The sequence below is a fragment of the Arachis hypogaea genome, chromosome 20 (assembly GCF_003086295.3).
Source record: "Arachis hypogaea cultivar Tifrunner chromosome 20, arahy.Tifrunner.gnm2.J5K5, whole genome shotgun sequence".
NCBI classification, from domain to species: Eukaryota; Viridiplantae; Streptophyta; class Magnoliopsida; order Fabales; family Fabaceae; genus Arachis; species Arachis hypogaea.
In genome coordinates, this window is record NC_092055.1 from 50,863,597 (window position 1) to 50,878,817 (window position 15,221).

Below are 15,221 nucleotides of genomic sequence, written 5' to 3' on the forward strand. Positions count from 1 at the left end.
GAGCCTTTATAAATGGTTACATTATTTAACCATAATTATTTTATTCTTGTGTGTTTACTTCTCTATGATTGTAATCTATATTTTGTTTCATCCTCTATGTCCAATGTTCAATATATCTATATGCTTGCATATCACTGAGGCCATTATTTGTTTAGCTCACTTATCCAAATTAAGCCTACCCCTTAAAGTTACCTTTGTTAGCCACTTTGAGCCTTTAAATCCCATTTGTTCTGTATTTTACCACATCACTAGCCTTAAGCGGAAAAAACAATTATATATCCCAATTGAATCTTTGGTTAGCTTAAGATAGAATTGTGTGTTAATTGAGCATGGGAAGATTGTGGAAACAAAAGAAAATAAGGGAATATGTCATGATAATATAATGGGAATTTGGGTACTTACTCATGTGGAACTATAAAAAATTAAAAGTCTATGTGCATTGATAAATAATTAAGGGGACAAAAATTACCCCAATGCTAAGTTGAAATTCAAGGATCAATGCATATATGATAAAATTAAAATGAGAGTTGACACATGAGTAGGGAATGTGAAAGGAAAATTTTGGGTAGCTAGGTATGAAATTTAAGTTATATAGAATGTATATATGTGTGTTAGGTGAAAGCTTGGGTTAATTAAAGATTCAATTTATAAGCTTACTTAGCCATATATGTACCCTTACCCTTACCTTGGCCCCATTACAACCTTAAAAAGACCTCATAATGTTTGTATTGGTATATTAAATGTTGTTGATTGGTTAGGAGAAGAACAAAAATTAGAAAGCATGATTAGAGAAGGATAGAGTGATTACCCTATACACTAGAGAGACTAGAGTGTACATACATCATCAGTGAGGGTTCAATGCTTAAATTCTATGTTCCCTGCTTTCATGAGCTACCTTCTTGCATTTTTATCTGTTGTTACTAAATAAAAAAATTGAATTAGTGGAATTTGATTTGTGATTGTCTTGAAGAGCTTATTTACTTTTGACCAAGTGGACAAGAATCATATAGTTACATTCACATATATAGGTTGCATTGCATTGCATGGGTTTTACATGTTCCTACTCATTTATTTTATCTCCTTCAACTAAGCATGAGGACATGCTAATGACTAAGTGTGGGGAGGTTGATAAACCACTATTTTATGGTTTATATTGTGCTTAATTGTGCGGTTTTATCAAATCTTTATCCACTTATTCATATGATTAGCATGCATTTATAATTCCTTCCTAAAAATACTTCATGGTTGAAAACTTGCTTCCTAGAGACTTTTAATTTTGTATTTTTAATTCTTCTTTATTCCATTCGATGCCGTAATCTGTGTGTTAAGTGTTTCAGGCTTTATAGGGCATGAATGACTTGGAGATTAGAAAGGAAGCTTGCAAAAATGGAAGGAACACAAGAAATTGAGGGGATGACCAACGAGAAGTGACACAGCCACATGGCTCACGCGACCGCGCGAGTTAAAGAAAATTGCAGTGACGCGCTCGCGTGCCTGACGCGAACGCATGGATTGGAAACTTCACAAGTGACGCGAATGCGTGGACGACGCGCACGCGTGGCAAGGCAAAACGCTGGATGACGCGAACGCGTGGATGACGCGATCGCGTGACGTGCGCGATCTGCAGAATCTGCAGAATTCGCTGGGGGCGATTTTGGGCCATGTTTTGACCCAGTTTTCGGCCCAGAAGAGCAGATTAGAGCCAGGGAACATGCAGAGACCAAGAGACAACATTCATTCTGCATAATTTTAGTTTTAGATCTGAATTTACTCTTCCTCTAGGTTTTTTCTCTACACATTCATAGTTCTTAGGATTTTGATTTTATTGCTTTTTGGATTTGGATATTGAGAAGAGTTATTACCTCCGCCAAGACTTCATTATTCTAGTTTGTTTTCCTTACTTGTCTCTTACTCTTCCATGTCCTCAATTTATTCAGAATTACTATTGGATTATTTTTAGAATTTATTAATACAAGAACTATTTTTACTTTTAATTGATCTTTTGATTATTATTTATCATGTCTTTCTTTATTTCCCTTTCTTATGTTGTGAAGTTTACATTCATAATGAGCGAGTAGTTCCATAACTTGATTGGGAGTTGATTGAAAGGAGAACCTTGAGTTGGAACGCTCAAGAGAAAAATTGTAATTGGGTCTACTGTTGGATTGCCCTCTAGTCACTGACACTAATCACTTTCAACGGAGAGGATTATAACTTGTGAATAGAAATAGCTTTCCAATTTGCTTGACTTTCCTCTACCTAGTAAGGGATAACTAAGCAGAATAACCTTCAATCATCAATTAATCTTGAGAGTACTCCAACAAGAATAGGGCTTCCAACTAATCTACTCCCGGTCAAGGTTTTTATTTAAATTACATAAATTCTCTAATTTAATTTCTTGTTTATCAACTCAACCATTTTTAGAAAACATCTGATTAATAAAATAGCACATCTTTCTGCAACTCGTTGGGAGACGACCTGGGATTCATACACCCAGTATTTTAATTCTAATTTTGTGACAACCCTTCTAAATTGATAAACGGATCTTCAGTTGGTTAAGAACTGTACTTGCAACGTATCTCTTATAATAATTTCTTAACTTGCCAATTTCTGCCACGTCAATAGGCTAGAACCATTGGCAGCATTCCTGAGATCCAGAAAGTCTAAACCTTGTCTGTGGTATTCCGAGTAGGATCTGGGAAAGGATGACTGTGACGAGCTTCAAACCTGCGAATGTGGGGCACAAGTGACAGTGTGCAAAAGGATAATGGTCCTATTCCGATGCTAGCGGGAACCGACAGATGATTAGCCATACAGTGACAGCACATATGGATTTGTTTTCATCTGAGAGGATCATACAGCTTCCCATGGAAGGAGGTAACGCATGGTTGGAAGAAGACAATAGGAAAGCAGAGGTTCAAAAGCAACAAAGCATCTCCAGACGCTTATCTGAAATTCCCACCAATAAATTACATAAGTACTTTATCTTATTTTATATTTTATTTATATTTTAATTATATTTTAATTATCAAAACTTCATAACCATTTGAATCTGCCTGACTGAGATTTACAAGGATGACCATAGCTTGCTTCAAGCCGACAATCTCCATGGGATCGACCCTTACTCACGTAAGGTATTACTTGGACGACCCAGTGCACTTGCTGGTTAGTTATGCAGAGTTGTGAAAAAGAGTTGAGATTAAGATTGTGCGTACCAAGTTTTTGGCGCCATTGTTAGAGATCACAATTTCGTGCACCACTTTCCATTTAATTCCATGCATGCTTGTTTAATTTCTTGCCTTTTTAATTCTCTTGTTAATTACCATCAAAACCCCACATTTCCTCATAGCCAATAATTACACACTTCATTGTAATTCCTAGGGAGAATGACCCGAGGTTTAATTACTCTCGGTTATTTTTATTTGAATTAAACTTTGATGTTGGTCAATTATTGGGTTTGGACTATACTTGCAACGCCAATTCTATTTTGAGAAAAATTCTAAACCTACATTTGGCTCACATCAATGGTTCATCTCTAATATCTTGTTGAATTCTTTTGTCTCTGACACCTTACAGTGAATTATTTGGGTCTTAAAGTCAAGAGATCGAGGAGAAGGTAAGGCTTGGGCTAAGTCAAACTGTCAGGCTACATAATGGAGAGAATAAATGACTAATTTCTTTTTAAGAGGCCAGATCGACTCAGGAGGTAGTCCGACAGGGAGAATTTGAGGAGTGTTCTATTCAAGGAATGACCCATTAAAGCTCAGGGAACGTTATGTATTCCCAAAAAAGCACGTATCATTTTAAATGATGCGTAACTATCCTTTCAAATGTTTTAGAATTTGAAAAGGTTGCACGTGCCTGATACGAGGAATAGTAAAACTTATTTTGGAACAAAATAACAAGTTTTAAAGGGAAAATTTGTTGGTACAAAAAATGGATTTTTCTCAACAAGAGGGCGCTTCGACTGTCAATGGTTTTGACTACAGAAACGGTGTTTCGACTTCAAAAGCAGAAATGAGTAAGCTGAAGTAAAAAAAAGGTGCAAAAAGCGTCGAAGTCGAAAGATAGTTATTGCCTTTCCTTGAGTAGCAAGGCTTGCTACTCGACCTTTAAGCTGAGTGGAGAACATGGGTGGAAAATTTGAGGAGCAAGCTAAAGAAAACATAGAACTTGATGACCAAGGAAGATGTGGGTGTTAAAACTTGAGAGTCAAGATTTTTCATGGTCAAGGCAAGGTCATGGCTGAGAAAAAGGTGGAAGTAAGATCGTGGGACAAGATTCTTTATGGTAAGTCTATCTCCATGGTCTATAAATAGAAAAAACTCAAAAGAGTTTTGGGACTTCTTCAAAAAACTAGATCATCATAGATAAGCCTTCGCCAAAATTCCCAGTCTCAGCGATGCAACGGAAGATCATAGAGCACAAGTGCATGTGAGTGTTGGAAGTCTACTTTTATCTGCTTTTCTTTTATCTTCTTTTTTTCCATTTTTTTCATTTATTTGTTTTCTTTTCATTATTTGCTTTACGCATTTTATTTTTACTTCTGTTCTTCAAGTATTTTTACCCTCTTTCAATTTCAAGTTGGAAGTTTTATCTGTTTAATTGTAATTCTTTATTATTTACCACAATTCAAGCATCTCATACATTTCGACACGAATGCTAAGTAATTCCTGGGTTGAGCCCACTCTTTTTCAGAGGAGTCGTATCTGCTCCCCAATACTTGAGATCTTGATACAAACTTGATTCGACACTCTATCAAGGTTACCAAAAATAAAGTGAAATAGCTATAAATGAAACTTTTCTACATATTCATTATCAATTATGGGGACAGCAGAAAGTACAGTAACATGTACCCAATTTAAAGTACTTTAGACGACATACTGAGAACTACCAAATGAGACATAAAGGGTTATACCTACAAAAAAGCAAAATAAAGCTGTGTCACTACAAATATTCGCAAGTTAAAAGTTGTTTACAAAAGAAGAAGTCAGACCATCATCAACAATGAAAAATTTAGTTCACTCCATCAAAATACGAAATGAAGCCATTCGTCAAAAAGAAAATGGCTCCATTTGAGGGCAAAGTAAAATCCCAGAATTCAACATAAATCACGACAAAAGGATAATCTATAGAAATAATAAATAAGGAAATCTACCACTACAAAGAGTAATCAGAAGTTACAAACGACAGGAAACTAAGAGAAGGCAATAGCAAGAAACCATGTTTAGACCATTTTTTCACTAAAGCATCAAGACAATATCAGAAATGAAAATACTTCACCCATCAAGAAACATGATCCAGTAATAATGAGTAAAAGAGAAAGAAAAACAAACCTTGAAGATGAACAGAAGGCAAGGAGAATGCATGCAGTAGTAGTACAAACAAACACAGACGAAGACTTTAAACAGATTTCCAAGATAGAGAAATCTTGGAGAGAGATTAATGGAAACAGTCACAGTGAAGAAGAAGAAGGAAGGTCTCGAGAGAAATGAAGTAAATTTTTCAGAAGATGAAGCAAAAAAGAAGAAAGAGAAAAAGCATTATGTTTATATAGCCCTATGGGCAAAACGGTACATTTTTTCTCATTTAATGGCATTTACGGTTACCAATGTAATTGAAAGGACGCACAAATGGTTACGAAAAGACGTAACGTCCATATTAAAAAATACGTCGAGTACCCGACTTGCTCCCTAAAGCAAATTGTAAACCCAACTTGACTGAATGAAAGCTACAAAAGATTAAGATCGACCTAGAAATGCCTGATCCTGACCTAAAGATGCTCGGCCTCAAGCAAGGGGCATTGTTCATACCCTGACCCATAACTTAGCCAGACCCAAAATGAATAAAACCCAATCGACACTCTACAATAGTGCCCAGGTCTATATTACCACGACGACATGGGCCTAGTTTTACTTATCTAAATAAGTAACTAATTCCTACGATATTTCCTATTAATCTTGAAGGAGATCTCAATAACCTTCCTAACAAAAGGGAGTAACTGATCTACCATCAAAGGTGGAACTACTTAAAAGGTGGTTATTGACTCTAACTCTACACTTATAAATACCTTAACACCCTCAGGTATTCTTCGAACTCTCACTACAAAAAATTCTGGTTAAAACGGTGGTTTTTTTGGGTATTTATGGCAGTTTGAACCGCTATTATTTCCAAATAAAATGGCATTTTCTGGTTGGTTAAAATGGCGGTTCAAACCGCCGTTATTTCCAGGATAAAAACGGCATTTTTGGTTGGTTAAAACGGCATTTTTGAACTGCCATTTTTACCCTGATAGTGGCATTTTAGTTGGTTAAAACGGCATTTAAAACCGCCATTTTTACCCTGACAGTGACATTTTTATTGGTTAAAATGTCATTTAAAACTGCCATTTTTACTTGGTTAACACGATGTTTTTGGTTGGTTAAAATGATATTTTTGAACCGCCATTTTTACCTTAACATTGGTTGGTTAAAGTAACATTTTTATCGTTTAAAAAGGTAGTTTTTACCGTTGTTTTTATCGCGTTAAACAAATATTTTTTTTATTAAAATTTCACAATAACAAAAATCATAATCCATAAACAAAATATTATATAACTCATAAACAAAGTACTAAACATAATATATAATTTTTTTGTATTGAAAATCAAAAGTAATAACTACTATACAAAAACTTGTCTTACTAAACTAACCAAGATACAAGTATTGCAATATGCAATAATCAATCAAATCTACCATTCAGTCCTCTAAACTATTTTAATATCTAATAATGTATTTAAACTATCTAATAAATGCTATTTTTACTACTTAGAATATGAATACAAGTAACTTAGCTAAGTGATGATAAATAAGATTTGGAGGCCAAAAGTTTCCTCATTTGGTAATTAGCTTTAAAACAAGCCAGACTTAGTTTCTTGGTCTCTTGTGTTAGTTTCATCCCTAGAGCTTACTCCACCATCTTTGTTTCTTGGGCTGATAACCCGCCTGCAAGGAGGCACAAGCCTGGGGAATAACAAAAATTGTTACACACATTCAACACGTGTATTTTAAAAAATACAAGTAAAAGAATACTAGTCACTTAGGAAGTTCTTTCTATTTTTTCCATCTAAAAGGCACAAGGTTATTGCACCAAAAAATTTCTTCAGCAAGCCACACCTGTCTTATTGCATCCATCTCATGAAGCAAAACTTGACTGAACTGTCCCTCACTAACTCCATCTCTGCCAATGCAAGAATTGATATAATCAAACATTTTTAAAAAAATTATCATTGAAGTATATTACATGTTTTGTTGAGACAGATCCAACCTGTAGAATATAATCCTATCAGGCTTCTACTTTGTTTTTTTGTAAAAGGCCATGAGTAGCTCCCTGTGAAAAAATTAAATGAGACTATCAATCAAGTTCCCCTCAAAAGTGGAAATATCATTGTGTTGCTCTTCAAATTTGACACATTGTAACCTGGTCCATCTACAACAGATCCTCAAAGATTAAACAACTAAAAGTGCAACCTGATGAAACATAAATAAAATATAAAGCACAATAGTAGAGTGAACTAGTTACCTCCCCAAAATCTTTTTTTACTCAAAGGTGGAGTTTTAGTGCACAGCCGTACTTGCCTACTCTGTTTTTCTATAGAATTTCAATACATTGTTCATCAAGCTAACAGTTAACATGTATGTTTATCAAGTTATATTAGCATAGTGAGTGCAACTAACAATTTTTATTGAATACACCCCATTCATCCAAAATATAACCAAGTCGAACCAAAAAGAATTATGATAAAGAAATCAAAGAATGGCCAAGTAAAAAATTCACCTCGTACAACTACTTCCGTTTAAATGACACTTTCTTTTCTCTCATCCTCCTCATTACTTCCTTGGTGCAATTTTTGACCTGTACTGCTTTTCAAAGAATCCTTTCCATAACTTATCAGTCATTGGACTCAAATCAGCTCCCTGCATAGCATATTGGGCAAATTACGCAAACCATTTCACCTGGTGATAGCTCCATACATAGTTGACAAAAACGAGAAACTAAACTTACTTCGCTTGCCTTTCTCCACACGCATCAACTAATCAACCGTGTAGTGTGGCGAAATTCGCTCGAGCAGGTGTAGATCGACACAACCAACATTTCCAAGGTATCTTATATTATCTATTATTTTCTGAACACAGAGATCAACCAGGGATCGAAGTTTCCGCGCATGTAATTGAACTTCGCCATTTCTCATCATAATGACACTGATAACCAAGAAAATAAGACTATATAAGCATTCAAACTAATCATGAAAACCAATGCCTCAATCTTGAAAACCTCTCATGTTCTCTTCCTCGTGTAACATCCTTCTCTTGTTAATGAAAATTTACTTCTATTATAAACATATTGTAGATTCATATACACATGCATAGAATTGGATTCTCTCAATTGAAAAACTCACTTGATGACGTTAAAGATAAAGTTTCAAGATAGCCATAGCATACATGCATACCAGATATTCAGGGCTTTGAAGCAGCAGAGTTTCCACTTCTATTAACATATTTTCTCCTAATTTCTTGAACTTTTCATTTTTGGGAAGCAAGTATCAAAGCTGGGAAGATTCTATCATATAGTAGTACATACATTAGATAATCGAGAACATAATAAAATAAAATAAAGTAGAAAGGAAATTAGAGCAATACTGATTGTAATTTTAACTCAGCACAGTTTGGGTGATGAAGCTACTATAAAGCAAACAAAGATAATAGTTTGCTTTATATATTTTCCAATTTCCATTTTTTAGTTCAATAAATTAAAAAACATATTGATCAAAACAGTGGAAGCTTAAATTTTTGTGGCCAATTAGAAGTAAACAACGAAGGGAATCATATACATGTTTGACGTGGAAATTGGCGAGTTAAGAAATTTTTATAAGAGATATGTTGCAAGTACAGTTCTTACCAACCGAAAATCCACTTATCAATTTAGAAGGGTTGTCACAAAATTAAAATTAAAATCAAAATACTGGGAGTATGAATCCCAGGTCGTCTCCCAACGAGTTGCAGAAAGATGTGCTATTTTATTAATCAGATGTTTTTAAAAGTGGTTTGAGTTGATAAACAGGAATTTAAATTAGAGAATTTATGTAATTTTAAATAAAAGCCTTGACTGGGAGTAGATTAGTTGGAAGCCTATTCTTGTTGGAGTACTCTCAAGATTAATTGATAATTGAAGATTGTTCTGCTTAGTTACCCTTTACTAGGTAGAGGGAAGTCAAGCAAGTTGGAAAGCTATTTCTAATCATAAGTCCTAATCCTCTCCCTTGAGAAGGACTAGTGTCAATGATTAGAGGGCGATCCAACAATAAACCCAATTACAATTTTTCTCTTGAGTAACCCAACTCAAGGTTTCCTTTCAATCATCTCCCAATCAAGTTATGGAACTACTCGCTCATTATGAATGTAAATTTCACAAAATAGGGAAGTGAAATACTGAAAGACATAATAAATAATAATCAAAAGGATTAATTGAAATGAAAATAATTCTTGTATAATTAAATTCTAGAAATAATCCAAGAGTAACTCTGAGCAAATAAGGAACATGAAAGAGTAAGTGACAAGTAAGGAAACAAACTAGAATGACGAAATCTTGACAGAGGTAATAACTCTTCTCAGTGTTCCAATCCAAAAAGCAATAAAATCAAATCCTAAAAACTATGAATGTGTAGAGAGAAAATCTAGAGGAGAAGTAAAATCAGATCTAAAACTAAAAATTATATGGAACGAATGTTGTCTCTGGTCTCTGCATGTTCCCTGGCTCTAATCTGCTTTTCTGGGCCAAAAACTGGGTCAAAACAGGGCCCAAAATTGCCCTCAGCGAATTCTGCAGATTCTGCAGATCGCGCATGTCACGCGATCGCGTCATTCAGGCGTTTGCGTCATCCAGCGTTTTGTCTTGCCACGCGTGTGCATCGTCCACGCCTTCGCGTCACTGGTGCAGTTTCCAATCCGTGCGGTCGTGTGAGCCATGCGTCCGTGTCACTGCAATTTCCTCTATATCTCACGGTCGCGTGAGCCATGCGCTCGCGTCACTTCTCGCTGGTCATCTCCTTAATTTCTTGTATTCCTTCCATTTTTGCAAGCTTCCTTTCCAATCTCCAAGTCATTCATGCCCTATAGACCCTGAAATACTTAACACACAAATCACGGCATGGAATGGAATAAAGGAGAATTAAAATACAAAATTAAAAATCTCTAGGAAGCAAGTTTTCAACCATAAAGTATTTTTAGGAAGGAATTATAAATGCATGCTTATTTAATAAATAAGTGGGTAAAGATTTGATAAAACCACACAATTAAACACAATATAAACCATAAAATAATGGTTTATTAACCTCCCCACACTTAGATATTAGCATGTCCTCATGCTTAGTTGAAGGAGATAAAATAAATGAGTAGGAACATGTAAAACTCATGCAATGCAATGCAACCTATATATGTGAATGCAACTATATGATTTTTGTCCACTTGGTCAAAAGTAAATAAGCTCTTCAAGACAATCACAAATCAAATTCCACTAATTCAATTCTTATACAGTAAGAACAGATAAAAATGCAAGAAGGTAGCTCATTAAAGCAGGGAACATAGAATTTAAGCATTGAAACCTCACTGATGATATATGTATGCTCTAATCTCTCTAGTGTATAGGGTGATCACTCTATCCTTCTCTAATCATGCTTCTAATTTTTGTTCTTCACCTAACCAATCAACAACGTTTAATATACCAATGCAAACATCATGAGGTCTTTTCAAGGTTGTAATGGGGCCAAGGTAAGGGTAAGGATACATATGTGGTTAAGTAAGCTTATAAATTGAATCTTTAATTAACCCAAGCATTAACCCACACATATGTACATTCTATATAACTTAAATTTCATACCTAGCTACCCAAAATTTCTCTTTCACATTCCTTACTCATGTATCAACTTTTATTTTAATTTTATCATACATACATTGATCTTGGAATTCTTAACATAACTTTGGGGTAATTTTCGTCACCTTATTTAATTATAGAATATTTTTGGATTTTTCTATTTTTTTATAAAATAACATAAAAATAAACATAGCTTATCAATGCACATAGATTTCTAATTCTTGTAGTTTCACATGAGTAGGTACCCAAATTTCTATTATCTCATCATGACACATTCCCTTATTATCTTTTGTTCCCATAATTTTCCCATACTTAATTAACACACAATTCTATCTTAAGCTAACCAAAGATTTAATTGGGATATAAAATTGTTTTTCCCCCTTAAGGTTAGTAATGTGGTAAAATGCAGAACAAATGGGATTTAAATGCTCAAAGTGGCTAACAAAGGTAATTGAAAGGGTAGGCTTAATTTGGATAAGTGAGCTAAACAAATAATGGCCTCAATCATATGCAAGCATATAAATATATTAAACATTAGACATATAAGATGAAACAAAATATAAATTACAATCATAGAGAAGTAAACACAAAAGAACAGAATAATTATGGTTAAATAATGTAACCATGTATAAAGGCTCAAAGTCTCACAGGTTGTGTGTTCTTTAGCTCAAAAACCATGTTCCAAATATAACTTCAAGCAAATTTAACACAAAAGTTTAAATTAAAATTAGTGAAATTTTTTTGTTCTAAAAATAGGGTCTTTGAAGAAACTTATTGTCTTTTCAATCAAGTAGAACATGCATGCAACTAATCTATTACTATGCAATTTATCCTATTCTACAAAAGAAAAACTAATTAAATATCCTATTTTATTGGTGTTAGGGAAGAGAAATTACCTCCGGAAGTCAGGTACTGACCGACCTTCCCACACTTAAGGTTTTGCACCATCCTCGGTGCCATCTGTCAGGAACAAAGGTGTGCTGGTAGCAGTATCTCCACAGTCGGGACCGTCATGGCTCCCTGTGCTGGTAAAGGAAGTGGAGTCCAGGGTGTCTGAGTCTCTGTATTTTCCTTTAAGTAGCTCCTTGAGGTATGTGAATCGGCGCTTGTTACGGCGCTCTCTTAACTTTGCTTTGTGTTCCTGCCGATCCAACTTTTCAAGTATCTGATGGAGCAGTTGAGTGGTTGTAGGTGCTTGTGGTGTTGAAGGAGGAAGCTCTTCAGCTGGTTCAGTAGGCTGGCTGGTAGTGGCTGCTGAAGGTCTGATATATTTCCCGTTAGGGACATACTGATCTTCCCGTGGAAGCATGGCTTTGGTGTCCCCAGCTCTGTAGGAGACTCCGGCGGCTGAGACGAGATCTGAAACCAAGGCGGGAAAAGGTAAGTTGCCCGCAATTTGTACGTGTCCCATAGCATTCCGGATGTGTCTTGGTAGGTTCAGAGGCTGGTCTGTAAGGATGCACCATAGTAGAACGGCCATGTCTGCAGTGAAGGAGGATTCATGAGTGCTTGGAAAAACGTAATAGGACATAATTTGTGCCCATACTCGAGCCTCCAAGGTAAGTGCGGAAGCCGATATTCCCTTAGGATGGGAACGATGGTATCCGTAGATCCATCTGCTGCCAGATAGTGCAATAACTCTGAGAACAGTGTCCCAGTTAAATTGGTACATCTGGCGCTTGAGTGCAGCTTCTTGAAATGCGTCCAGTCCTTCTGGAGTAGGGGGAAGAACTAAAGTTCGTTGAATGGCCTCTTCTGTAATGGGAACTTGCTTCTGACGGACATAGACAGACTGCAGGGTCGGCAGGTGGAAATTGGAGTAGAACTCTACTACCCAAGAAAGATTAACCTGCCGTGGCTGTCTCTGGAGGAAACCCCATTATCTTCGTGCAATTTGTGGTTCAACAAATTCAGCAATATGGTTTGGGAGGATAAGAAGGTATTCGTTGTTGTAACTCCTTTCTGCCAGGATGGAGAACATCTGCTCACAGTAGCGATTGGGAAATCGTGCAGTTTCTTTTGTTGGGAAGGCTTTCTCTTTATCATCAACCTTTATAATCCTCTTAATTCTTTTTGTTGAGGGTTTAACTGCAGTTGAAGAAGGCTCTGCCACTAATGCTCGTTTTGTTCCTCTCTTTGCTGTTGATTTGGGAGCAGCTTTCTCCTTGCCTTTTTTGGTGGCCATCCTGAAAGGGAGAAAAGAGAAAATATGTCAAAATGTCAAAGGATAGAGCAAGGAAGAGAATGGTATGGGTGGTAATCAATGCACATTAAAGGATAAATGATGTTAACACATGGTCATAACTACATGTGAAAAGTTATCAACGGGAAATAGCCAGTGCATATGATGACAATTGAATTCAAGGTGTTTATTGGCATGCAGGCAAAGGCATGAGTAGCATAGATCAAGCATTCAATGTCCATGTTAAATTACCACAGAATTCAAACTAACAACCTGCTTGGAATAGCAATTATATTAAATTAATAAAATATAAAAAAGGGTTTTGGGAAAAGCAGGCATTTAGAGTAAAAAGAAATCTAAAAATAGTGCACAATTCCATACGGGTGTTTTCACAAACACATAGCATGCATGGTAGGTAAGCTATTGAAAATAATAAGTGGAACATGCAAGCAACCCTTTTAAAAATTAACATAAAATTGCCAAACAAGTTCTTAATAATCCACAAGCAAACCATAGGGAATAATAATGATCCTACTAAATATCTAACACCAATTAAAAGAAAAAGAAAGAAAAAGAAAAATATAGATAATACAAGTAAAAAGAAAAAGAAAAGAAGAAGAGAACATAAATTAAGAAGAAGAATAGAAAAGTAAAGAGGGAAGAAGAAAAGAAAAACCTTGTTAATGGTGATGAGAGAGAGAATAGAAAGTGAGAAAGAAGGAAGGAGAAAGAGAGGGAAAAAATAATGAGGGGGAAAAGAAAAAGTAGGATTTGGGGAAGGGAAAGATAAGATATTTGGCAAATTAGGATAATCTGTGTGGCGCAGGCGACGCGGACGCGTGGGGACGCGTTCAAGCGACTTGCGCTTAAATGAATTCATGTGGTCGCGTCGGTCACGCGGACGCGTGACTCGTTTTGTGCTACTGGCGCGAGGGCAGCCTCGCGCTCGCACAACTCTCTGTTCAAAACTTATTTTTGCCAAAATCCAGGGTGACGCGGTCGCGTGATCGACGCGATCGCGTGAGTGGCCACTATAGGAATATGACGCGGACGCGTGAGCCATGCGTCCGCGTAGTAAGGCTTGTGCGTTCAGCACCAGTACAGCACCACTCTAGCACAACTTTCGGTCGTGCACCCTTTCTTACGTCGATTTCCAGGTCACGCGGCCGCGTGAGTGACGCGGACGCGTGGGAGGCATTTTTCCCATGTGACGCGGACGCGTCAGCGACACGGTCGCGTGAGACGATTTGTGCCAAAGGCACACCTCCAGCCACGCTCCCGCGTGACTCTCTGTTCGATTAATTATTCTCTCTAAGCCACCTGCGACATGGACGCGTCGGCGACGCTATCGCGTCGCGGCTCTCCCTCTTTTTTTAAAAAAAAAATAAAAATATGCAAATGCAGATGAAAACTAAATGTACTAATAAAGAGAAGAGTTATTGAATAAGAAAACTAAGAATAAAGAAAGCAACGATCATACCATGGTGGGTTGTCTCCCACGTAGCACTTTGCTTTAACGTCCGTAAGTTGGACGCTCCACTAGCTCAGTCTTCAGCTGTGAGTGGATCCTCCAAGAGGAAGATATCTAACTCCTTGTTTTTCGTCACCTTCTCACCATGATATAGCTTCAGACGATGTCCATTCACTTTGATGAGTTCAGAGCTTGAAGGGTGACTTAAGTGAAAAACTCCATACGGTTCAACCTTCTCTACTCTATACGGACCTTCCCATCTTGATCTCAACTTGCCTGGCATGAGCCTCAGTCTAGATTTGTAAAGGAGGACTAAGTCTCCAGGTTGGAACTCTTTCCTCTTGATGTGCTGATCATGTACAGCCTTCATCTTTTCCTTGTATAGCCTTGAGTTCTCATAAGCTTCCGGGCGAAGGCTTTCCAATTCTTGCAGTTGCAACTTCCTTTCAGCTCCGGCTTTCTCAAATCCCATGTTGCACTCCTTTACTGCCCAAAAGGCTTTGTGCTCTACTTCAACTGGGAGATGACAGGCTTTTCCATAAACTAAGCGAAAGGGACTCATCCCAATGGGTGTCTTGTATGCTGTTCTGTATGCCCAAAATGCATCTTGTAGCCTGGTGCTCCAGTCTCTTCGATGAGGTTTGACTATCTTCTGTAATA